Genomic DNA, 25,226 nt, shown 5'->3' with positions numbered 1-25,226 from the left:
ATAGCGGACTGCCAGTCCTCATCATCGAGTTCCAGACCATCTCCGGTCCACAGCCCTCGAAGACTATCTAGTAGATCAGTCCTGGTATTGATCAACTTTTTATAAATTAGCGAGATCGTGCTATCAGGAACGTGACCATCCAGAATCCGATCCTCGAGCGGGGATGCCTCCGGCACGTCCGAGCCTAGTGGAAAAACAGACAAGACCGCATGCCGGACTTGCGCATATCTGAAGAATTCTTTATCATTCAGCCCATACTCAACTTTCAATTCCTCAAACGTCTTGACCCTGCCCTTGATCCATACGTCATCTACCCTACTGATCCCGATCATGTCCCACCGATCAAATCCCTTCGATTGCCAAAGGGAGCCCAGTCTATCCGAAGCATATAGTGGGGTAGCCCGGGTCGGCCTATCGGCCCATCCCGTGGCTGCCGTAGCTCTACGCCACACCTGCACTGCTGTTTTGGTGGGGCCCGTAAGAGTGTCACCAGCTGATTTCGCATATAGAGCCCTATTGTAGTCCCCACCGGGCAGCAACCATCTGTCCATCGCAAAAGCCGGGTTTAGTGGGGGAGTGTAGGTGCCATGGTTGATGGCCCCCAATTGAGAGGCCCAGTAATAGCGACGAATGTCCGGGAGAGCGATGCCGCCATCGTACCAAGGGAGTGTAAGCTTCGAGAGGGCGATGCGAGGACGGCCCCCCCATAACAATTGCCGCTGTAGACTCTCAATCTCACGAAAATATTCCGCTGGCACTACATCAAGCGTGTTTTGAAGTGCATAAAGGAATCGGGGGAGCGACATCATCTTAAACAACGCAGCTCATCCCAAGGGAGAAAGGGGGAGCTTGCTCCAAGTCCCGACAGCCGCCCGAAGGCGTCTGAGAGGGGGCAGCAGATTGCGCTCATACCGAAGTGTGGGGTCCAAGGTGACAAAAATTCCCAGATATTTGAAACCATCTGGTACCACCGGAATAGGACAATCACGGGGCAGGAGGGGAGTGTCACCGGAGAGAACATAAACGCAAGATTTAGACCAGTTGATAACTAAGCCGGAATTTTTACGGAAAGAAGTCAAAACGTCAAAAAGGACGATTAACGACTGTCGGGGCGATATGAGGTACAAAAGGATGTCATCTGCATACAAAGATACACGGTCTTCAAAGTCCGGAGACCATCGAATACCCCTCGTGGATGGTTCCCATCGCAGCCAAGCCGCCAATGGCTCTAAAGCAAGGGCAAACAAGAGTGGGGACAGAGGACAGCCCTGGCGCGTACCTCTACCGAGAACAAAGGAGGCCGAGACACGTCCATTCACCACCACCTGGGCTAAGGGATCAGCATAAAGCAATCGAACCCAACGGATAAAGGTGGGCCCAAACCAAATTTGGAGAGGACCGCCCAAAGATAGGGCCATTCAATCGTGTCAAACGCCATGGTGGCGTCCAAAGACGCCAAGATGGCCGACTCTCTCAATGTCCCGGCTCGCGCGAGGACTCCATGCAAGCGCCGAAGATTAAGTGCCGTATTGCGATGTGGTATAAATCCAGACTGGTCCGGATGAACCAGATCGCCTATAACAGCCACCAGACGGTTAGCAAGAACTTTGGCCAGGATCTTGGGTTCAGCATTTATTAGGGAAATAGGCCTGTACGATTCACAGCGGTCACGTGGCTTACCCTCTTTATGTATAACCACTATGGAAGCCAATCTCTGGTCAGGAGGAAGAAACCCTTCCGCCAGTGATTCCAGAAACATAGAGCGCATATACGGTGCCAGTACATCCGGACGAAGCTTGTAGAGTTCTATAGGGAGTCCATTAGGGCCCGAGGCCTTCCCGGAGCGAATCGAACAGATAGCGGTCGCAACTTCATCAGCCGTAGGCGGAGACTCCAGCAGGTCCCGCTCAGATTCAGACAAACATGGTAGCGAGATATCGCGTAAAAGCATGTGGGAGTCCTGCTCCGGTCTATCGGACACAGGGGAGTACACCACCCGGAAATAATCGGCGAACCTCTCAACAATCCCAGCAGGGTCCGTGATACTTTCACCATTCGCGTCAACTATAACAGGAACCACTCGACTCGCGCATTCTCTCCTTTCCAACCAAGCAAGCAACTTCCCAGCCTTATCTCCCACATCATACAAACGTCCCTGCTGTTCACGACTCATCTCCTTCGCTGCATCAGTCACCAGAGCTCTGTACTCATGTTGTTTCAGGTCCAACAGATGAAGCCTCTCAGGGGAGACTCCAGCATCCAACTCTCCCTCAAGAACGGTAATTTCAGTCTCAAGACGAACAACCTCCTCTCGTCTACATCTCTTAACAGTGCCAATCGACGAGAGGGCCTGCCCCCGAATTACAGTTTTGTACGCCTCCCACAGGGAGACAGAAGAGGATACTGACCCCACATTTTCGGCAAAGTAGTGATCAATTGTCTTAAGTAGTTCCGCTCTAATCTTGGGATCACGGAGGTACCATGGGTTGATCGGGGCCACTCGACCCTCCGATCCCCCATGTGCATTCACAACCAACCACAGTGGGGAATGATCCGAAATACCCCTGGCAAGATGTTTCACCTCCCCTATACGGGAAGTCTGGGAGGAGGGCATCAAAACATAATCCAATCTCGAAAGGCTGCCGTGGGCCCCAGAGTGAAAGGTATACTGTTGTTGCCCAGGATGATGTAATCGCCAACAATCGGTCAGCCCCAGCGCCTCCATGAAGTTCCCAAGCCAGGATTGGAACTTAGCGAGAACTCGGGGAGGGTAACGATCACACATCCCAGATACTACTGAATTAAAGTCTCCCCCGACCACAAGCAAACCCTCGAGGACTCCCAAAATCACACTTCCCAAATCCGCATAGGTCGTAGTTTGAAGACCTGGGGGTATGTAAACAGAAAACAGTGTAACCACCCTACCCTCCCAACGCCCCACAATGGCAGCGTACCGCCCTCTATCATCAAGTATAATGTCGTCAACAGCGAGGGGGAGGGAGGTCCGGATTAGAATGCCCACCCCTCTGGAGCCAGAAGTGAAACCTGAGTGTGCAATGAGACGATAGCCACGCCTATTCATGGCGTGGCACGTATTACCCAGCAAGTGCGTCTCCTGAAGCAAAACCACATCAGGGGACAGGCGTCTCAGTAACTGCAAGACCACTCCCCGTTTAATTCTGTCTCCCAAACCATTGACGTTCCAACACAGTATCCGTAGTCCCCTACCCCCATCCCAGAGTCCACCCCAAGTCTCCCCCCATGCCAGCCGCGACACCACAACACAGAAGATCATCAGCATTATGCCTTGAAAAAAACAAAGAAACACATCCCCGAACTTCCCAACCACCCAAAACAACATCATATCCCCCACCCCGCACCCCTGCGTTAGACTCAAAAGCCACCCCAACTCGCAGCGTGCCTGTCGCCCTAACATACAACTAATCTACGAAAAGAACCCCAGAGGAGGAAGTCACACCCGCCCCTCACCCACACCCCAGTAAGACAATGGAGTTACAATCATTATCAGTATAGCATCGAACCATTGCCGAAAGTCAAAACGTTGGTCCGGGAGCCGATGTCGCTCCCTATTCCTGCTCCGTCGGGCCGCCCTCCGCTCCACGGAAGGTTCCGATTGTTCAAACCGCCCTCGTCCCGTAGGTAGCGAGTCCAACCAGTCATTAGCCGCTTCAGGATGGGCAAAGAAAAATGTTCTATCATTGTGGACGATACGCAATCGAGCCGGGAAAAGCATGGCATATTTCATGTCCCTGTCTCTCAGTCTCTTCTTCACTCCTTGAAATCCCAGCCGCTGCTTCTGGACTTGTTGGGTGAAGTCCGGATAAAAGCTGACTGCAGCGTTCTCATATTCCATGGGGCCTGATGTGCGGGAAGCCTGCAGTATCACGTCCCTGTCACGAAAGTTGAAAATCCGCGCAATGATGGGGTGCGGAGAGGCACCCAGCTTGGGCGGGCCACCCGGGACACGGTGGGCCCGTTCTACTGCAAAGAACTTGCTCAGGCCCTTGGGCGCTAAATGATTTAGGACAAGGTCCTCCACCAGTAGGTCCACAGCTGACGATTCCGTCTTCTCCGGGACACCGACCAGTCGGACGTTGTTCCGTCGTGCTCGGCCCTCAAAATCGTCCAAGCGACGGGAGAGATAGTCACGGGCGGATCTCAGATTACCGACCTCCGTCTGTAGGTCAGAGACGTCGGCGATGAGACTAGTAGTCTTCAGGTCGAGAGACTTGACCTTTTCGTTGGTTTTTGCAAGATCCGCCCTGATTAGATTGACATCTATGGCAACAGTGTCCAGCTTGTGGGTTAGGGCCTCATACTGTTGTCCCATCGCGGCCTTCATCCCAGCAATGGCGCACATGACGTCTTTCAACGACGGGTCATCACCCAGCAGGGATTCGTCCTCAATGCCGGCCGGGGGTTTAGCCATTCCGCTCGGAGAGCTCTTAGTGAGGGTATATCGGTCCATGACGTTGGATTGGACAGAACCTCCTCGAGCTGCCGGTCTGGTCTTGCGCCTCTCCGCTTCAGGCTTGGTGGCCATCTTAGGTCGTGTGCCCCGGAGGGTAGTCTGAGACCTAGTGAAAATGGCTACACTCGATGTGCCCGCAGAAGCTCAAGGAATAAAGTGAGGACCAGTCACCAGGCAAAGAGCAAGAAAGTCCAGATCTCCAAGCGAAGTTGCGAATAAATGAATGAAGCAAGCAACCCGGGCGACCAGGGCAAGGTCAATGACGTAGGATCATCAAAATCGAAACCGAAAGTAGGAGACCGGGCAAGGGAGGTTAACGCAGGCCGTTGTTATTCAATTACTACCTGGCTGGCAGAGTAGGCAAGCCCGGGGCAGTGCCATGGAGCAGGCCGCAAATATTCAAAAAGCCATATCTCAGGTTCCCGGAGACCAAAGCGAAATCCGCAAACTGATAAATGATCAGCAGGTTCACGACCACAGAAGCCCGTCGTCCAAATCAGGATTAGATGCAGGATAGTCGATGGAGGTGGCGAAGGTCCGGGAGCTCTGAGCTCACGCGACCATCTTGGGTGCGCGCTAAGCTCCTCCTCTTAATGTGTCTTGTTGGATCATTCTGCATGCTGTAATTTGGTAGTGGTTGCCTTTGGGACCATGTTAATACCCGACTATGGCACCAATTATGAGTCAGTGATACAGGGTTGTTGGACTTGGCCCTTCTGGTAGGTTCACCCCTGAACTTTTTGCCTTTTAGTTTTACATCATTATAATGATTTCTGGTCTTTGCGCACTTTTGCACTGTGGCGCAGTGTAAAGTGCGTGCGCTCTCTGAGTGCGTGTGTGAGATTGGCCTGCCCTCCCATAGGAATGCATGGGGAATGTGTGTGTCCATGGTAATTCCTGATACGTGGGGAGTGCAGGTGCGAGTTTGGTATGTGCGGACTTGTGTGATTGAATGCTGCGCGATGATGTGTGCGGCATATTTGTGTCTAGTATGGAAGTGCCACTTCTAGAAGTTGGCCCGTCTGTGCAGTGAATGTGCTGGCTTGTGATTGGCTGGAGCTGGCTGGTATGCCAGGCTCCTGGAGTCTGGATGGGTCTACCCCGGTGGTGAATGGGGAGATCTGCATGTTGATGGCAGGGAGGGGCTGCACCTGGGACCTGAATAGGGCTGGGCTTTCCCCACACAATGCTGGCTCCGCCCCCTGTGGTGCATCTAATGACCCTAGCCTAGCCAGTGAATAGTGAGAGGGACTGAGCCCATCAGAGTTCTCCCAAACCAGCTGCGTCTGGTTTTGGCCCCACCCTACACCCTAGAGACAAAGGGATTTTCTGTTTAAAATGAGGCTGTGACCTCATGCTCAATGTTCTTGTTTCTGACTGGAATCTACCAGGGACGTGCTGCTGCTGGGGCCCTGGGGAAGGCTTGCCTATAACATGCCCTGTAAGGAGTTTGTATGTGTTACCCATGCCTACAATGATTCTGGGAAAACTTGGATAAAGCTGAAATATCAACCAAGAACAAAGATGTGGGATGTAGGGAAGAACAACACAAGGTGGTGACAGCAAGAGAAAAATATGTAGCACTGTGAGAAATAGGCTATGGGCACCTCCCACAAGTTCTTGTCTTCTTGGAAAAAAGATAATTATGATCTGCTCTGAAGAAAGGAGAGCAGGAACAGGCTAGAATAGATGATAATGGGACAACCTGGGAGAAACAGAAGCATGCCCCTCTTGAGTGAAAGATGATCAGGACTTGTAAAGAAGAGTGGGGGCTGTAGAGCATCTTCCACAGCGTATGTCAGCTGACTGTTCTCCTATGATTATTTATATATTTGTCTATTTATTAGTGGACTTTGTATACTGATAGATAATAGTGCAATTGTGTTGGTGGGTGCTGAGCAGATGGGACGTTTGGTTGAACAGTAAAGATCTTTATGGTTGGTTGGATCCCTTATAGAGAAGTAAAGGTTTGATTCCAGTCTGGGAATCTGGAAGATGAAGATGTTGTGCATCATGTCTGTTTTCGTAACTGAAACTGAGGCTGGGCTAGGCTATGCTAGGCTGGGCTGGTTGACGGAGGCTAGACTGGTCGGGGATGGGCTTGGGTCTCAGACCACAATGAGAAACTGATTTGATAAACTCTAAATTTTCTAGTCCTCAAATGGGCACAAGATCCTGAGATCTTTCATTGGAATTTTGGGGTTGGGAGTGACTTCCAAAATGGGCAACCTCAGTCTGCAGATCCTTTCAATGCAAATCATGAGCCTGAGCCTTCCTCGGTATGTAAAATGCTTATGATGACCTTGATGGGGTAGCTACCTACTTGTGAAATACTGGAACTTTTCATGCTAGACTTAAACACTTATGGACATTATTTGCACATTCTGACCCTGATCTCTCACCTTCTTTTACTTGCAGTTGTGCTTTCAGGTGTACAGAGTGTGTACTGTGACTCCAACCCCTTGATGGAGGTTCAAGGATCCTGGGAAGATGGGTACAGATCCTTAGTACAGCCATTTTAATGGGAAATCCTTTCCCACTACTATAATGGTCATTTACAGAGTGCATTTGAGCAAAATCTGTTTTCACTATAAGGAGTAAGACCTCCGGCCCTCGGTCTAGGTTCACTCTCTCCCCGCAGCTCTACTGTACCGTTTCTTGCCTCCAGACCCTGAACTCTTCCTTGGGAGGTTCAAGGCTACTGCACAACTCCAAAAGGAACCTGTTGTGCCACTGTTATTGTGCCCATCTGTGTCTTGCTCTAATTCCACTGCTGTTTTTATTTTCTCGAGCCTGCCTGTTCCTTTTACCTTTTGCCGCTGCTGCCCCTGTAGCCCCTCCCCCCGGAATTCCCTCGCTCTCGCCTCCCAGCCTCTCCTCCCTCCCTCCTCCCCTACTTAATGGCGGCCGCTGCGAGGTCGCGCAGCAGACGCGCGCAGTGGGTTTGCCGCCTGCGTGCCGAAGGCTCGCCAAAGGCAAGCCCATCTGTGCCCGTTCGGGATCCAACCGCGGCCAGCGCCAGGAACCCTGGGCCTCCCTCTACCCATCGCTACGACACCACCCCCTTCCTTGCACTCAACCCTGGAAGACTTAGAGAATGCCAACAGGCCTCGCCGAACACAACCCACAGACAGTTCTCCTGCCTCCACTGCCACCAGACCTTCACCGCCACCCCGGCCTCCAACACCTCCGATGCCAGCACCGGCCATACCCTAAAGAGCATCCTCCTCAATGTACGCTCTGTACACAAACACGCCATGGAAATCTGGAACCTACTAGACTCTCTCTCGCCCGACATCACCTTCTTCACAGAGACCTGGACCAATGCATCCTTCGCCCCAGACATCAGCACCGCCATACCAGATGGATACAAGATCCAGAGGAAAGACTGTCCCAACTACCCAGGAGGGGGCCTCGCTATCGCCCATAAGAGCACCCTCTGCCTCACCACCTCCAGCGAAACCTTCCCCTCCGCCAAACACCTGCACTTCCAGATCCATACCATCCCCCAAAGCCACACTCTGAGGAACCCTTGTATACAGACCCCCCCGGCCCCCAAACACCCTTCGCCACCACCATCACCGACTTTATCGCACCCCACGCCATCGCCTCAACAAACTACATACTCATTGGAGACCTGAACTTACTTCCACCTGAACAACCCCAGCAACGCCAACTCCACTATCCTTCGTGACAACCTCGCCAGCATCAGACTTAAACAACTCCTCAACACACCGACCCACAGAGCAGGACACACCCTCGACCCCATCTTCGCTGCAGGAAACAGGGTCCAATTCAGCCACACAATGCAGCCACCATGGACCAACCACCACTGCATACACTTCGCCATCCACAAACCCAAGGCACCCAAACCAGCCCCACGACCACCACAAAGGAACTGGAGCAAGGTTACCGAGGAGCAACTTAACTCCACCCTCACCCAAGACAACCACACCTGGGCACAGGACCCAAACGACGCAGCCAGAGAACTCCACACCTGGATCTCCGACTGCGCAGACGAGCTTGACCGCTACGCAACCCCAACAGACAACGCCCCAGCAAAGCTGCCTGGTTCACCACCGCTCTCCTAGAAGCCAGACGCACCTGCAGATGCCTGGAGAAAAACTAGAGAAACACAGAGAAAACTGAAAACCACACCACCTACAAGAACGCTATGATGGACTACCACAACCAGATCAGAGACACCAAGAGGTACTTCATCCACAACAAAATCCTGGCCAATTCCACCAACTCCAAGGAACTTTTCAGCATCATTCAAGAATTCACCAACCCACGCAGTGGAGCCACAGACATCACCCCAACCCAAGACCTCTTCGACAAGCTTGGAACCTATTTCCACCTCAAGATCAAAAACCTCTATGACAACTTCATCGACCATCCACCAGGCACCACTAACGGCCCCCCGCCCCCCAGAAACAACAGCCAGCCTACCATCACCAACTGGACACCGATAGTGGCCAAAGACACTGCCTCAACCATGAAAAGCATCCACTCAGGGCCCCCCACCAACCCCTGCCCCCCTCACATCTACCACAGAGCTACGGCCGCCATCGCTCCCAAACTACAACTACAATGCACCATCAACACCAAATTCAAAACAGGCACCTTCCCAGACGACTGGAAGTGCGCAGAAGTCAGACCTCTGCTCAAGTAGCCCACAGCTGACCCCACCGACCTCAAGAACTATCGGCCCATCTCGCTCCTCCCCTTCACGCCAAAGTTGCAGAGAAAACAGTCAACAGAAACTGACACGATTCTTTGAAAAGAACACCATCCTCGACCCGTCCCAATCTGGATTTTGAAGCAACCACAGCACAGAGACCACCCTACTCGCCACCACAGATGACATCCACACCCTCCTGGACCAAGGCTGCTCCGAAGCCCTAATCCTACTCGACCTATCAGCAGCCTTCGACACGGTCTCCCACCGCACACTAGTCGCCAGACTACACAACGCAGGCATACATGGAACAGCCCTGGACTGGATCTGATCATTCCTCACCGGAAGAAGCCAAAGGATCAGACTCCAACCCTTTCTCTCCGACCCCACGAAAATCACCTGCGGAGTCCCACAGGGTTCATCCCTGAGCCCCATCCTCTTCAACATCTACATGGCTCACCTCGCAGCCATCGTCCGACAACACAGCTTCAACATTGTATCCTACGCCGACGACACCCAGCTCATCCTCTCACTCACCAAAGACCCCACCACTGCCATACTCAACTTCCAGAAAGGAATGCAAGGCGTCGCAGTCTGAATGGCCAACAGCTGCCTGAAACTCAACCCTGAGAAGACAGAAGTCCTCGGTACCACCCCTTCTGCATGGGACAGTACCTGGTGGCCGACCACCCTCGGAAGCCCACCTACCTTCTTAGACCACGCCAAGAACCTCTACATCGAGCATCACTCACCATGAAACGACAAGTCAACGCCGTCACCTCAAGCTGCTTCAACCACACGACCTTCAAGTGGATCCCCCTGAGTAACGGAAAACAGTCACCCACAAACTCATCACCAGCAGACTGGACTATGAAAATGCACTCTACGCCGGCATCAACAAGTCCCTACTCCGCAAACTCCAGACATTACAGAACACCACCGCCAGACTCGTCCTCGGCCTCCCCCGACACAAACTCATCATCATCTCCCCGTGGAGAAAAGAGTCACTTTCAAAATCCTCACTCATGCCTACAAATGCCTACACAACAACGGACCCAAATACCTCAATGACAGAATCAATTTCCATGTACCCAAAAGAAACCTCCGCCGCAAGACTGGTCCTCAACCTGCCAAAACACTGCCACATCTCCCAGCACCTGCGCACACTCCACTGGCTCCCCGTCGAGGCGAGAATCACCTTTAAGATGCTCACCCACGCACACAAGGCCCTCCTCGGCACCGGACCAGCATACCTGAACAGCCGACTCAAATTCCACGCACCCCAAAGGACCCTACGATCAGCCCAGCTTTCCTACGCTGTGGTCCCCCGCACCAGAAAGACCAGATCGGGAGGCCGCTCCTTCTCCTTCCTCGCGGCCAAAGCATGGAACGCCCTTCCGCTCCACCTCAGACAGACAACATCGCTCCCCATCTTCGCAAGAAACCTCAAAACCTGGCTCTTCGACAGACCCCCTCCTTGATGGAATGGAACCTGCACCCCCCCAACCCCCCCCACCCCTAGCGCCTTGAGACCCTTACGGGTGAGTAGTCGCGCTTTAACAAACTCCTGATTGATCTTCCAACCTTGCACTGGCCGAAACCCCGTGCATCCACAGAGCCAGAGCAGGCGGAAGATCCTTGTCTCACATTGCAGCCAAGACCTTGAACGAGCTACCAGCAGACATCAGACGCGCCCCCTCCCTGAACACCTTCAGGAAGACCCTCAAGACCTGGCAGGTGAGTAGCGCGCTTACAATTCCCTTATTGATTGATTGATTGAACTAAGCTATGAATGTGGAGGTGGATGAAATAGCACCTTTGAAAAGCCTTGTCCTTTTCAAACCTTCTCTGGAAACACATCAGTTTTTTCACCCTTCAAGTGTTCTGCAAATAGAAAATCTACAGTCTTAAATTCAAGGGTTTTAGACCTCTCAGTCATAGGGCGGTGCTCCCCTCCAACTTTTAGCCATCCTCCTCCATTATTCTGATCTTGTTTTTGATGGCCTTAGCAAACCAGTGCTAAAGTGCTTGTGCTGTCTTCTCTAAACCTGGTAATATTTGCTTATCCACATTTGTTGTAATTAACTTACTCATAAGTCACTAGTAAAGTAGCAGTACATGTACCCAGGGCCTATAAAGTAAATGCTACTAGTGGGGCTGCATCAAGTATAATGGGGTGACCCAGTGACCCTCAGAACCTGGGTATCTGAAATATATGCTAAAGTAGGTTCTGTCGGTAGAAGAATAATTACTTTAATCTATCATAAACATTTATTCATGAAGAAAGAACACACCTAGTTTGACTTAATCAAAAGGAATTGTATTAGTAACTTAATCCTTTTTTTCTTTTTACAATTGTTTCTGGTTGTAACATAGTTAAGCTGTCACAAAAAGCAAAACAATATTGATAAACGACGCAAGGCAAACTAATTGGTGATAAGGTGATCTAAAAGTGACAAAGTGATTTGAGTGAATAAAGTATATACAGTGCTGTACAAGATGTATCTAAAATGTTCGTTCAGTAGACATATATCCATATACACATGAATCTCCAGTCCATATATAGTTTGCTCTGCTTTTCAAGTGGAGTGGCGAGAGTAGGGAATAGATTGTGCAGACACGTCGACGTTTCAACCCAGAGAAGTACATGATTCAAGAAGGAGTCACAGCGGGTCTTCTTCAGGACACGGGGGGTCAGTCAGTGAGGCCAGCAACCAAAGGCCAGTAAAGTACTTCAGTTTGTGATCCACCAGGGGTTGGATTCTTGTTAAGGATGATGATGAATTGCATCAAGGTAAATCCACCAAGGGTTGGACAGTAGGAGCAATGATGTTCGCATCAGGAATGGCACGAGTCAGATTCTTGGAGCAATGATGTTCATGAATCACATCAGCTGTGGCTTGAGTCAAACAACTCTGGCTGGTGTTGAAGGCACTAGTGGACCTGCAGCACTGAATGTGCTACCCACTCAAGTAGCCCTTTAAACTCAGGACTGCCATGGCATAGCCTGTGTTTTCAGTTTTTAACTGCCATTTCAACCTAACTAAATAAAATCAACCTTTTGCAGGCCTAAACCTTCCTTTTAATTCTATGTGAGTCACCTATAGATTAGGCCATGGACAGCCCAAAGAGCAGGGTACAATGCATTTAAAACATAGGACTTGTACCTTTAAGTTTCACATGCCCTGGTAGTGAAACACTTTGTTTTACACTACTGCAAAGCCTAGCTCTCCAATAGCATATACCATGGGAGCTCCCCTATTATATTTTTATAAGTGTAAATTCCAAATGGGAAGAGAAACTAGTTCATGTTTGATGTCCCTTGAATTAGAATTTAAAATCCTAACATAGTGAAGTCGGATTTTAAATTGCTGTTATGAAAACACTACTTTAGAAAGTTTGCCTTTTTCTGCCTTATCCATTTAGTGCCTGTGGCCTGTCTCCTGGTCACATGACTGGGTGTAGCTGACAGTTGGGATTTGTCTTTTCCTCCTAGACATCACCCACAATAGGGAGCTTAGGTGTGTCAGGATACGCCATCACTGGCAGGATGGGAGGGAGGAGTTGGGCGCAGCCCCACTTATACCTGCATAAGTTGTGTCCTGCCTCCACACAAATGACTGCATGTCCCCCTGTATTTAGTCTGGAGCCATGGCAGGGGAGGCAGGGTGCCTGGGGACTTCAAAGGGAAGCCTCTAGAAGCTTCTACCCCACTTCAAATGCACAACCCCGTATAAATCTGGACCTCAGACACCACCACTTCAGAACATTTATGGACTTGTGGATACTCTTCCAGGGAGAAGGATGGCTGTGCTGCTGAAGGACAGCCACTCTGCTGGACTGTACTCTGCTGGACTCCTGCTTTGCTGTGATAGTGGACTGGACCTGCAACTCTTGAGCCCAGAGCCTGGAGTGACTCCAAGGGCTATTTGGCAGACCTCCTGATCTGAAGCCTCAGGGTCATAACAGGCTTCCAACATCCTTGCATCACCACCTGGACTCTACCATCTATGAGTCTATCCTGCTAAGTGGTGCCACCCCAGTCCTGGACCCTTGGAAGTGAGCTGAATGTGCTTACCAGCCTCTGAGGACCTACCAAAACTAACACATCACCTCTGCTGCGCCACACAACCTCAAGCAGAACCAATGCATTGCAGCTACTACATGGATTGACCCATTACAAAGACCTGCATCACTTTCTTAACTGCCACCACGTGATGCATCCTTGGCACTGGCACTCGTGTCTCTCGATGGCTGAAATCTATGCAACGATGACAATGGACTTTGCATTGCAGTCTCAAAGCTCTTCATAACCGATGCATCACCCCGACTGCGCAGCACATCCTCGACACTGGAATTCACATTGCAAGAACTGTCGACGGAATACATGATGATGATGACATAGGCGCTTGCACTGCAGCCTCGGCGTACCTCAAAACTGACGCATCACTTCAACTGTTCGCGCATCTTTGACACGGATACACACAACACTCAGCAACACTCCGCAAACTTGAATTTAAGATACTTTGTTTAATGAGCCTAACTGGGTCCCTGTAGCTGGCCTGTTCTCCATCACGGTCGGCCTCAACTTGTAGCTTTGTCCCGGTGCGGCTTGAACAGATACCCCAAGTTGGCACTTTCATCCTTGTGGCACTATTGTCTTTAAAAAGAATTACATTCAATATCTCCAGTTCTATTAATTGTATTTTAATTGCTAGGTCTTGATATATCTCTAAAATTAAGCTTGATTTTTCTAACCTGGTGTGGGATTCTTTTTGTGAGGTGTTTTCACTGTTTCACTGTTTGAAGTGTTGCATAAGCTATCAGGAGGTGAGTGCAGTTTAGTTTGGGGTTTGCTTGTGTCTTACCATGACAAGGATTGTGGCTGCTGCTTGACCAGGACTCATGCCTCAGTCAACCAACAACCTAGTTTCTTATAAAGGGGAATGCCCCATGCATAGCAGGTAATAACTCATCGTGTCTAGCTATGCACTAATAAAGCATGTTCAGTACTATAAAAGGGCGCATGTAGACGCTTCTATAATGCGTACAGTCACAAGAATCACAAAAAGTGTTGAAAATAAGCAGTTGTACTGCAAAAAAATGCATTTTGCTGTTCCAGAACAATTTACATCATACAACCTAAGAATATTATTTACATCAGAATGACTTCACTGCCTTCCCCTGAAAGTCTGTGTGCACGTGATAAAAATGCCTTCTAATAATTTGAAAATGTCAATTAGTACTACAGAGAATATTCTGTACCTTTTTTCATCTAAGATAAAGGTAAGTAAACAACAGCCACCACATCCTCCAATCACTATGATGTTTAAGTCAGAAGTATGTCTGATGGATGCAGGTATGGTCTTTGAGATAGAACAATGTTGATAGATTGGGCTCGGTGCATTTGAAAGCCAAATTGACTTGTCAACATTTCTTTTTTACTGCACTGTTCAGCGGGTGTGTTTTTCTCATTTATTTTTATTTGCTTTGCTTCAATGGATTTTGATATGTTGGCTATGTGTTGCTTTATAGAATGAGATTCTTTAATTAACCTATGTCATGGTTTGGCGAATCCTTTACAAGAACCTAGGTGGTGCAGAGTTTTTATAGATAATAGATTGAAGATGCAAAACCATTGTTACAGGTAAGTAACTTTTTTCTGATGCGACTTTTCTTTCTGGTTAATACTTTTGCAAATGTAAAATAAGGCAGAGTTATCAATGAGTGTTGCAAGTTTAAAGTTAAACCAAAAGATGATTTTGCAGTTCTGTTTAGATAAATTACATTAGATTGCTTGCAGCACTCGGTTGTCTTGTCTGCTTGCTCAGCTCCTAACACTGACATGGTAGTTATTGTCACAGTATATGAGATTATGCTAAAAATATGGTGGCTTTGGAAGCAAACACTAAATTGAGACAGCAGAAAGGAATCTTGTAGAAATTACGTTTGTGTTTTTGTTCCAGGCACCAAACCCTTGTTCGCATGCAGGTCTGCAGAAAATACAATCTATTTTGCGGTTTAATAAATCATGCACTCTCTGGCTATTATTGATTAACAAACCATGATTTAGTGTTCTCATTTTTTTGTGGTTGGCTACTTTCCCTGCAAAACATTATTGTACATTTAGAACAAATTGCGTGATTTGCTCGACCTTTGCAGTCTCTTTTTGTAGCATAACAGTGCCATCACAAATGTCAGACAGTGGACCCAAACACTTAAATCTAAGTTTCATAGCAATAAATTTACATTTGTCAATCAGCAAGGCTCATGTGAGAACCTAAGATTTCAATTTTTTTAGAAATTCAGCTCAGCTGCTGGCCAAAGCTTTAATCAGAGGTCCTGCATAGCTGCCTCCGTAATTCCTCTGCAATCATTTTCTAAATTCACAAATAAATATGAATTGTTCTTGTGGAAAGCATTTAGGGTGTGATTATGAGTTTGGTGGTCTCGCAGCAGGCCGCCATGCCAGTGCCCGCTGCGAGACTGCCAAACGCGTAGTCTGACTTTCCCCGCTGTATTCCGATTGGAATCAAGCTTAGGCGGTTCTTCAGCGCTGGTCCCCTGTGGTGTGTACCTAAGGCACATAGGTGTGCCTTAGACAGGCACAGCTGTGAGACCACCGCAGCCCCTTCCTGCATAGAAAGAAATGCAAAATGTTGTGCATTTCTTTCCATGCAGGAACAGGGGGGCAGAAATACAGGGGGCACAACATGTGCACCCCTGTATGCACCCCCATGCACAGAGGAGACAGCCATGAAAAGGAGGGCAGTGAGGCAACTCGTAATATGCTTGGTGGTGTCGCACCGGAACTGTCGGCATATTACTTCCTCAGACAGCTGCGCCACTGCCATGGGATTAAGGATCCCATCAGTAGCAGCGGTCCAGTGATGGTCCAACCATTGTACTTGCAATACGACCTACCATGGGTTTGAACTCGTAATCGGGCCCATAGACTGATTCACTAGAGGAAAAAATACATTTACACGAACCGGTCAATGCCAGCAGTGCTTATTTTCTAAATGAACGAGTGCTGGTGCCTAAAACTCTGCTCCATTGGTGCTATTAAAAATTGCTGCGCCGAATAGCAAGGCTATGTAGTGTTGGATTTACCTCAGGTCTCTTTAATCCACTACCAGACAATCTCTGCCCCTTTATCTCACTGACTCTTGTCGGTCCTTGCCTCTCCCCTTGTGCACGTTTTTTGCATCTTTCTCTTCTTCCTTCTTTCACAATTCAGTTTTTTTCTCTCTGTTGCTAGCGGTCAATATTTGTTGATAAAAATAAAAATTGCGGTTCTGCGAAATGAGTGCTGGTGGACCCCACCAGCTCAAATTAAGCACTGCGCAGGTACAAAATTGCATTGCACTGCTGCAAACTTCAGCTGCAGGGAAGCAATACTGTCTGCTGGGACACAATTTAAGGATCCTGATCCTTGTTTCTGCGCTAGGATTCAAATGTCAGAATCAGATGCAAGACGTAAACAACCTTACATTACATTCACTGCTGACAGGTTGCATCCTAAGGCCTGCCTATTCCCTGCTGTATTAGTAGCATCCAAGGGGGGATGGAGTGATCCTACATTCGTTCACAATGTACGTGCATTCCAAAGGTGTTTGACAAAGTAGGTCGGGTGAATATTCATGTTGTGCAAGAGGGTACGCACACACGCATGCATACACACACACGTGTGAGCACACACATGCACACACACACATGCATGCACATGCATACACTGGCAGATGTTTGCTTCGGGTAATGCTCAGGGCCGGACTGGCCATAGAGAGCACCGGGCGTTTCCCCGGTAGGCCGCTAGGGTGGGGCTGGTTTTGGGCCCCTGGGGGGGCATTTTTGTTACCGGGGGTCGGCAAATATCGGCCCCCTGTAACAAAATCGACCGAAACCGGCACTCGCAAACCGCTTAGCTGCACTCCCCCTCACCCCAGGGGGATCAGGTGAGCAGTTTGCCAGGGCCGGTTTCTGTTCCCAGTCCGGCCCTGGTAATGCTCACTTAACTGTGATTGTGCCATGCTGCACGGCACATATTATGCACTCGATGACAAAAGTCAATGGAACTCGGCTGCAGTCTTTCATCTATACTTTTGATTCGTGCAGGCCTGAGTGAGCTACATAGGAAGTGCTGATGACGTCCAGCTTGTCATGACAGCTAAATGACATCCTAACTCTCCTTGCAATGAGTCAGGGTCATAACCTGGTATGGTAATGCACTGGTAGCTGAGAAATCCTGGTAGCATTAGTTCAAATCTGAACAGGCATCTTTAGGTTCTCATCCATTCCAAGTGATGAATGAGAACCCTTCATCTGGGATATAGGGACACCTGTTAGTCACAGAGCTACACTGATACCACTTTATATAGGGATTCGGTGTAAGTGTATTATGCAAGAAAGAGTATTACACATGTAGGGGGAGATTTACTAAGATTTTGCACTGTGTTTGCATCACAAAAGTAATGCAAATTGGCACAAAATCATTTTTTCCCTATTTACTTTCCAGCGGCATTGGAAATAACGGAAAAGTATTGCGTTACTTAGCGCCATGGGGACGTACCAAGGGTGGCGCATGCGCATTCCCATTCAACCATCCAAGGTTTCTCATGCTAAACTCAATTTACTAAGTAGAGTAGATTGGGTTTAGTGTGAGAATAAAGGCGCCCTTTTCAAGTGGGCACAAGGACGGAGAAATGCTTTCAATTCTCCTTCCTTTTCCCACTTTGCATATGTGCTGCACTGTACAGCACACATACAAAGTGGGAAAATGGTTAAAGTGAGTCTGTGCATAGTATTTTGTACTAGAAGGGTTCCTTCCAGTACAGAACCTGCGCTAGACTCATGGCGCAAAAGTGTCTTTGTGACGCACAGCAGCTGATGTCAGCGCCGGCGCTAGTGAGAGGGGAGGAGAGTGCCTTATTTTAGTAAATAGGGCGCTCTCCTCCTCTCTCCTTTTAACGTAGTGCAGCACAGCATTTGCGGCTGCTGCAGTGCACTATGTGAAAAAATAGTAAATCTGCCCAGTAATGGTTAAACATCCGGGTACTCTGGATGTGTTACTTGTCAACAAATTAGCCTTCTATTCTGTTAAGGTGGCATAAAATACATACACCTAATATCAAATCTCTGACTGGTGTTACTGTTTATCTGCGTAAGTCAAAGTACACAATAGTAAATTATATGGCATCAAATCCTTAAAAAATATAATTTCTCTGTCTATTGCACAGAAAGGCATTGCAGGAGGAATTTCTTGAAAGGTCAGGACATCCATTTTCCAGTGTATACTGCCATATTTTGCAGAAAATTAGCAATTTAGGTGCAAGACAGAACATAAGTGGTTCATATGTTTGAAGGCTTTCTTCAGTCCAAGTACAGATTTGTACCTCATTGTTTTGAAATTGCCCTCGCTAAAGGTGATTGAATGCTTCTGTAAGGTGATGTAAGGTCTTTAGTGTAGCACCATTAGGTAACCTCAAGTAATAGCAAAGCCAGAAAGTGTATGTTCCATTAACACATGGGGCATCGTTATGGGAAAAGCTGTTTTCTTTTGAGTGCTAACAACTCTCCCACTGTTCCCGCCAAAATAAAAAAAGACATACATTTTTGCAATCTATTCCATTAGATCATATTCTGATCTGCAACTATGCCGCGACCAGACTGTATTTATCCACGGTTTATTGTGTGTATAGTGTTCCATTCTCGCTTGTTTGAATGTTTAAGCGACTGATATAGTTGCTGTCTCTAAGCCATGTGCCACTGGGCCAGCCAGGGCTTGCAGTGCTGCAGAATTTGAAAATAAGCAAAATGAATCTCTTTTATGAATCTATTCTTACGAATTGTATCAACATTAGAAAGATGAAAGTCTGGCTTGGCTCTTATTCGACTGTATGGCTCACAATCTGCTCACAGATCTCCAAAGCGGATGCATTAAACCACTGCTCTGTACTCACAGTGATAATACTAGTAAGCCATTTTGGAATATTTCTGAAATATCTCAGAAAGCTCAGAGCAAAAGGTGTTTGTCCAGCAGAATGTTTTGTATTCAACTTCTGGAGAAGTGAACCATACCGACATGAAGGAGTTACTCATTTAGTAGCTACCTGTAGTTTATATTATAGGATCCACGTGGGTGGACTTGGGACTGCATTTTTTAAATATACACGATTAGTGGGTTGATGTAAGTATTATATTTGTCTTTTTATGGTTTATTGTAAAATAGAGAAAGAAGGAAGGGGTCCAGCAGCTTTATGAATTACACATGAATTGTATGATATTAGGCCAAAACAATATGTTAAGTTTATTATACCTAGCTAGATGTACTAGGTGTTAGAAAGGCAATTAAGTTATGAATGGCAATGCTTGTAATATAAAGAACATAAAATGGTAGATCATAGAACATTCTAGTGGTTGGAGAATTCATGGAAGCCAAGTAAATCAGAAATATGGTTTAGAGTAATGCCAGTGACACAATAAGATATTTTATGTTATTACAGGCTGGTGTCACCAGCTGCTGAACTATATTAGAAAATTCATGTACTCAGTCTCAACAGCACACATGGTCAGTGGGAATACAATAAAGGAATCTGAAGACACTGTTTTTATAGCACTGCCATACATTAATACCACGCCACCATCGCTCATAACCGCATACTAGTATAAGGTGACAGTAATTTGCAAAACTAGTCCACCACCACGCTCACATGAGACATCCATAATAAACATCCCACATAGTCAGGCAAACATCATGGGTGTCTCAAGAGAGCATGGGCAGGATAGGAACATAGAGCAAAGAGAACACATGATCACAGAGGAAGGGTCATTGTGAGCATCATATTTATTTATATGTATTTATTTATTCTTAAGGTTTTGTATAGCGCGAACATGAAAGTGGGTATCAAAGCGCTTTACATACGAGCTGAGGAAGACATAGGTAAATAGCTGCGGGAGAAAAAGAATAAAAATATATATCCGGAACACATTAATATATTTGCGGGCGACACTGAAGTCGTAGCAAATGCCAGGTAGCGTATTAAACAGCAAAACAAGATAGGAGACAAACGGAGCGAAACATCTAGTTCAGTGTAGTGTTCAACAGTAAGGCTTTCACTTCCCTTTCGAAGGCAAATGTTGAGGGAATCAGTCTTGTTTCCACAGAAAGGGAGTTCCATATTCTCGGGGCAATTCCAGAGAATGTACGATTGTAGGTTTTAATTTTTTTACATTTCTTCGGCTTGAGTAGAAGTGTGCTGGTGCTCCTAGAGGCCCGGGAGGCTCCTGATAGTTCAAGCTTATTTGCCAGGTAAAGGGGAGTGTTATAATGTCGCACTCTATGAGTCATACATGCAATTTTTAACTGGATCCTTCATTCAAACGGGAGCCAGTTGAGCGATTTCAGATCCGGAGAGATGTGGTTGTTTTTTTTTAGAGCCAGTGATGAGTCTAGTCGCAGCATTCAGCGATGCTCTAATATAATCATAGTCATGTATTTTAGAGTGCATTTTATCAAATAATTCTATGGAACTCAGAAATTGCATGGGAGATGGCTCACACTCCCCAACTATTATGGGCAACTTCAAATGTCCAACAGATAATACTGAATGCAGAAGAATGGCTGGCAATTGAAAATGAATTGACTAAGCCAAATAGCAAATGTTCGGTTGGTTCAAGCATAGAGTTTTAATGGTGATGGAAAACTGGGATTCACAGCATGAACAATAAAACAAACTTTAATTTTAACAATATTGCTTGATAAAAGACAATCTTATGGCATTTTTTGGGTGATAAGCGTTCCTACATGCAACCATAAATGGCTTTACAGAGTAGCTGGTCAGCAACATATACTGATAAGAAATTTAGTGAGTAGTGTGCCCAACGGGTGATCAGGAGATAATAAATTCAGATTTTAAGTGCTGACTTAGTCTTTCCTCCATCTAATGTTGAGAAAATGAGCGTTGATGTGCAGTAACGAAAGCACCTAGTTATAGAAAATCAAGGATGCAAGGGTCCAATATCTGCGGAGTTCGAACTTTGGACCCATGCCAAATGTCCTGGATAATAACTCAATAAGCGAGTAAATTCTATTTATAACTGTATGTATATATGTGTCCTGTTTGTATGAAATGAAAATCTGGCACGTCTTCTCAACCCATATATTACACACCTGCCTAGACACAGTTCAGTTTGCAGTTTGTGTTGTGTAAAGTAGTCTTTGTGATTCATATAGGCACCCTTCATAGATGGCGTCAATACTTTATCTTACAAAATCTTCCAATGAAGCTGCTGATTGTTGTAGATACCTTGAGATAGTAACACTCATTGAGGACAGGGTGCGTTGGGGTATGCAGTGTTGTAATTTGTTTTGAGGTATTTGAGGAACTTTCCAAGAACGCATTTGTAGAGTAAGGGGTTGGATGACCTTGAAGATGGCCTTGCATATGTACAGAAAACCAGTGCCTATTTTGTATCATCTAAGAAATGCAGCCACATGGCTATTTTCTAGTAAACACTCTTTCAGCCACATTGTGGTAATTCTATGCTACAGATGTATTTTTGTGTTTTAAATCAAAAGTACACTATACACACCTATCTGCAGTTAAACTACTATAAATCTGATGTTTTGGTAGACTGTGGTACTCACCTTTAAGAGAGAAATGCTGAAGAATAACTGAGATATTTTTGTAGGAAAGCATTTGGCTCTTAACCCCTTCGGCGCTCATGACGAGCTGAGCTCGTCATGAGTTGTGCCGCTTGCACGCTGATGACGAGCGCGCAAAAATAGCCGCCGCACGCATGCGGTTAAAAGGAAGCAAAATAAATGTAGCTAACAATAGTGCAGGCTTTGATATTACAGTCTGCAGTGATGGGTGATAGATTATTCATTCATTCAGTTGTCATGGAATCTTTTGATGTACAAACCCGAACATAACTTCAGCAAATGTCAAGGGCAGAATGAGCAGGAAACGTGCCAACTAAAACAATAGCTGGTGAGTACAACACACAAAGAGCACACAGAACAATGCAAGTAAGGCACAAACATGCGGTGGGGGCACAGCACATGAATTTACACCAGCAAAATGGGAATGGGCTCCAGTAAAGGAGTAGGGGAAATGAGGCATTATCTGCTAAACCCCAAGCATTTGACCCAGATACCCATAACCACCCAAAAAACAAGTACTCAAGAACTGGTTCCTGGCAGTATACAGTACATCAGGGTTGGGGCATGTTACAAAGAAGCTATTCTCAAAAAATGTATTACTAAGCGAAAAAGAGAAATATCAGTAAGGCTTGTAGAAGGCATTGCTGCCACTCTCCATTTTATATGTTACTTTTATGCTATTCCACATAAAAAATTTAATGAAATCGAAAAACCGCCATCACCTAATGTTCCAGGCAGACAGGGGGTAGTAAAAAGTGATAGCAAGTAAATCACCCAATAAAGCTCTAATCCAGGATTGAACAGTCATCAGCTAGCGTTGAGAAAGAATAAAATAAGTAAAGGACCGTCGGAAGTCATCTTACAACTGTGCAGACATCACGTACTCAGGAGGATATGGGCAATCCGAATTGAAAGAAAACGAGAATACGGCTGTCAAATTGTCTTTCCATTGTCTAAAAAGTGCTGAACGCAGCATGAAACTAATGTAAACATTTGGAAAAGTTAATCACTGCATACATCTGAAAGCTCCACTTCTCACTGCAGTTCTGCAGCTGGTAGGCCTGGAAGTGGAGATGAGAAAATGTGTTCTAGACTTCCATTTGCTTCTCTGGTAATTCTTATTTTTGGGATCAATTTTCCTATAAATACTGACTCCTGCAGATGGTGGCATCATTTCTCCAGATCACAGGGGTAGTAGAATTTAATCAATTGTTTGACCCCGATGTCATCAAAGGTAGTGACAATCATGAGGCAGTTACTCCTCACAACTGATCCTTGTACAGTTTTATCTAAAGAGCAGAACTTTTCTCTCCAACAGATCTTATGTAGGAGATGGATTCTAAAAATATTTTTGAGATGAGACCAGAGATATATGTTCATGTGACAAATGTATACTTAGTTCACAGTCTTGAGGGTCAATGCTTCTTGTCCAAGCTTGGGCTAATACTAAGGGCCTGATTACCACTTTGGCGGTCATGAAGCGGGCTGCCACGCCAGCGCCCCGCTCCAGGACCGCCAAACTCGATAGCCGCCTACCAGCCAGATTCCGAGTAATTTCGTTGTTTGGCAGGCGGATGACGTGGCAGTCCTGCAGTGGTGCAGTTTAAAGGCCCATAATTAGCCTTACAACGGCAACATTGTGCATTGCTAATGGACGTGTTCCTGCACGGCATGGACTGAGCAGTCCATGCCATGAAGGAACAAGATTGCATTCACACTGGGGGGCACTACATGTGCCCCCCCTGCATGCACCCTCATGCACAGGGTCGACAAAGAGCCCTGTACGGCCCGCTTTGTTTCCCCATCACCAGCCTTTTCATGCTGGGCTCACCTCAATGAAAAGGCTGCAGTGGAGAAACTAGTAATACGTGGCACTGCCACGCAAATTGCCTCCCTCGACCACCATGCAACCGTCAGGGATCTCTGGTCCCTGGCGGTTGAGGCAGTCACAAAATGCTCCGACCACCATACTCGTGATACGGCAGTCGGACCCATGGTGCGGCGGTCTACGACCACCACCCCACCTCCCCCAGGGGTATGGAGAACTCGAAATCAGGCCCTAAGTCTAATTGTAAAAATAGACTGGAAAATCTCCGCATTCAAGGGCCCTGATTACGAATTAGGTGTAATTAATGCGGAGAGTCCCAGGGTCCAGAATTACTGTTACCGCCCAGTATTTCCACACTGTTTTCTATTCCAAGGGGTTAAATGTTTTCATTTACGACCCGCTGCGAGCAAATTGTAAAAAAAGGAGATATGGCTTCCCTGCAAGATGGGGTGGCATGTAGGCAGCAGGATGGTAGGGGACGGAAAGGGAAACATTGTTTTGGCTGTGAGTGCATTTCATGCACTCCCTTTCCATGGTAAAAGCTTGCTAGGGGCAGAGGATCGAGACTTGTCTCCTATTACAGGCAAATCACGCAATATTACCAGTCACTAAAATCAGTTCTAGTGTTCCAGTAACCGGAAAACTGGGTGCAGGAAAACCAGGCCATTTGCAATGAGGCAAAGCAGTATCGCACCCAGGATTACAGTTCCTGATTTTGTAGTGCCTGCATTGTAAAGGCACTGTGGCTGAGAATGCGTGGGAAAGGATATTTCCCTTTTTTTTAGATAGGTGTATTGCAAATATCCAGTGGTGGTCAAAGAGCATTACTGTGTGTGCTGCAGGGAGGCATGGGGTGCAAGCCTGCACTTGCTGTATTAGTAGACAGCAAACCTATTTTGATCATCACACACTTTAAATTGATATAAATCAAAACTGATATTGATTGTGATTAATTCCCCAAATTCTCATTCAAACGAGGCATGAAAGGGAATTTATTCTGTGTCAGAATAAATTAAAAGGCCTTGCCATAGTGCCCATCTTCCCAACACTTAGGGGTTGATCCCGATGTTGGACGGACCGGTGTCCGTCCGACATCGGTTTATAACTGGAACCGAACAACCTCCTTTGGTTCCAGCCCTACAACTAGTAAGCAACCGAGCCTTGTTTGGTCGCAATCCTATATTTTACAATGGGAGCATGCATTCCAAATGCTCCCATTGCAAAGAGCAGGGGTGCATGTCATCCCTGCACCCCGTGGCAGGCACCTCAAGGTGCCTGCCACAGAGTGCAGGGATCAACAGGGGGGAACAATTGGTGCCCCCTAAGCCGCCATTTGGGGGCCTTGCACCCATGAGGACCCTGTTGGGGGCCCCAAAGTTAGATTGCCAATGCCTTTCTGTGTCGGGAAGGCCGGCACAGAAAGGCAGTGGGAAGCTTCCATCGTAATTCTCGGGCGAGGGATTAATGTAGGCTTTCCGAATGGCAGACGGGCTCTCCGAGCCCGTTGGAGGCCATTCGGAAAACCGATTCGGATTCCTTTCCGACCAACACCATCAAAATG

The sequence above is a fragment of the Lissotriton helveticus genome, chromosome 9 (genome assembly GCF_964261635.1).
Source record: "Lissotriton helveticus chromosome 9, aLisHel1.1, whole genome shotgun sequence".
Classification (NCBI taxonomy): Eukaryota; Metazoa; Chordata; class Amphibia; order Caudata; family Salamandridae; genus Lissotriton; species Lissotriton helveticus.
The sequence above is the reverse complement of the archived record's forward strand: the minus strand, read 5'-3'. Positions refer to the sequence as shown.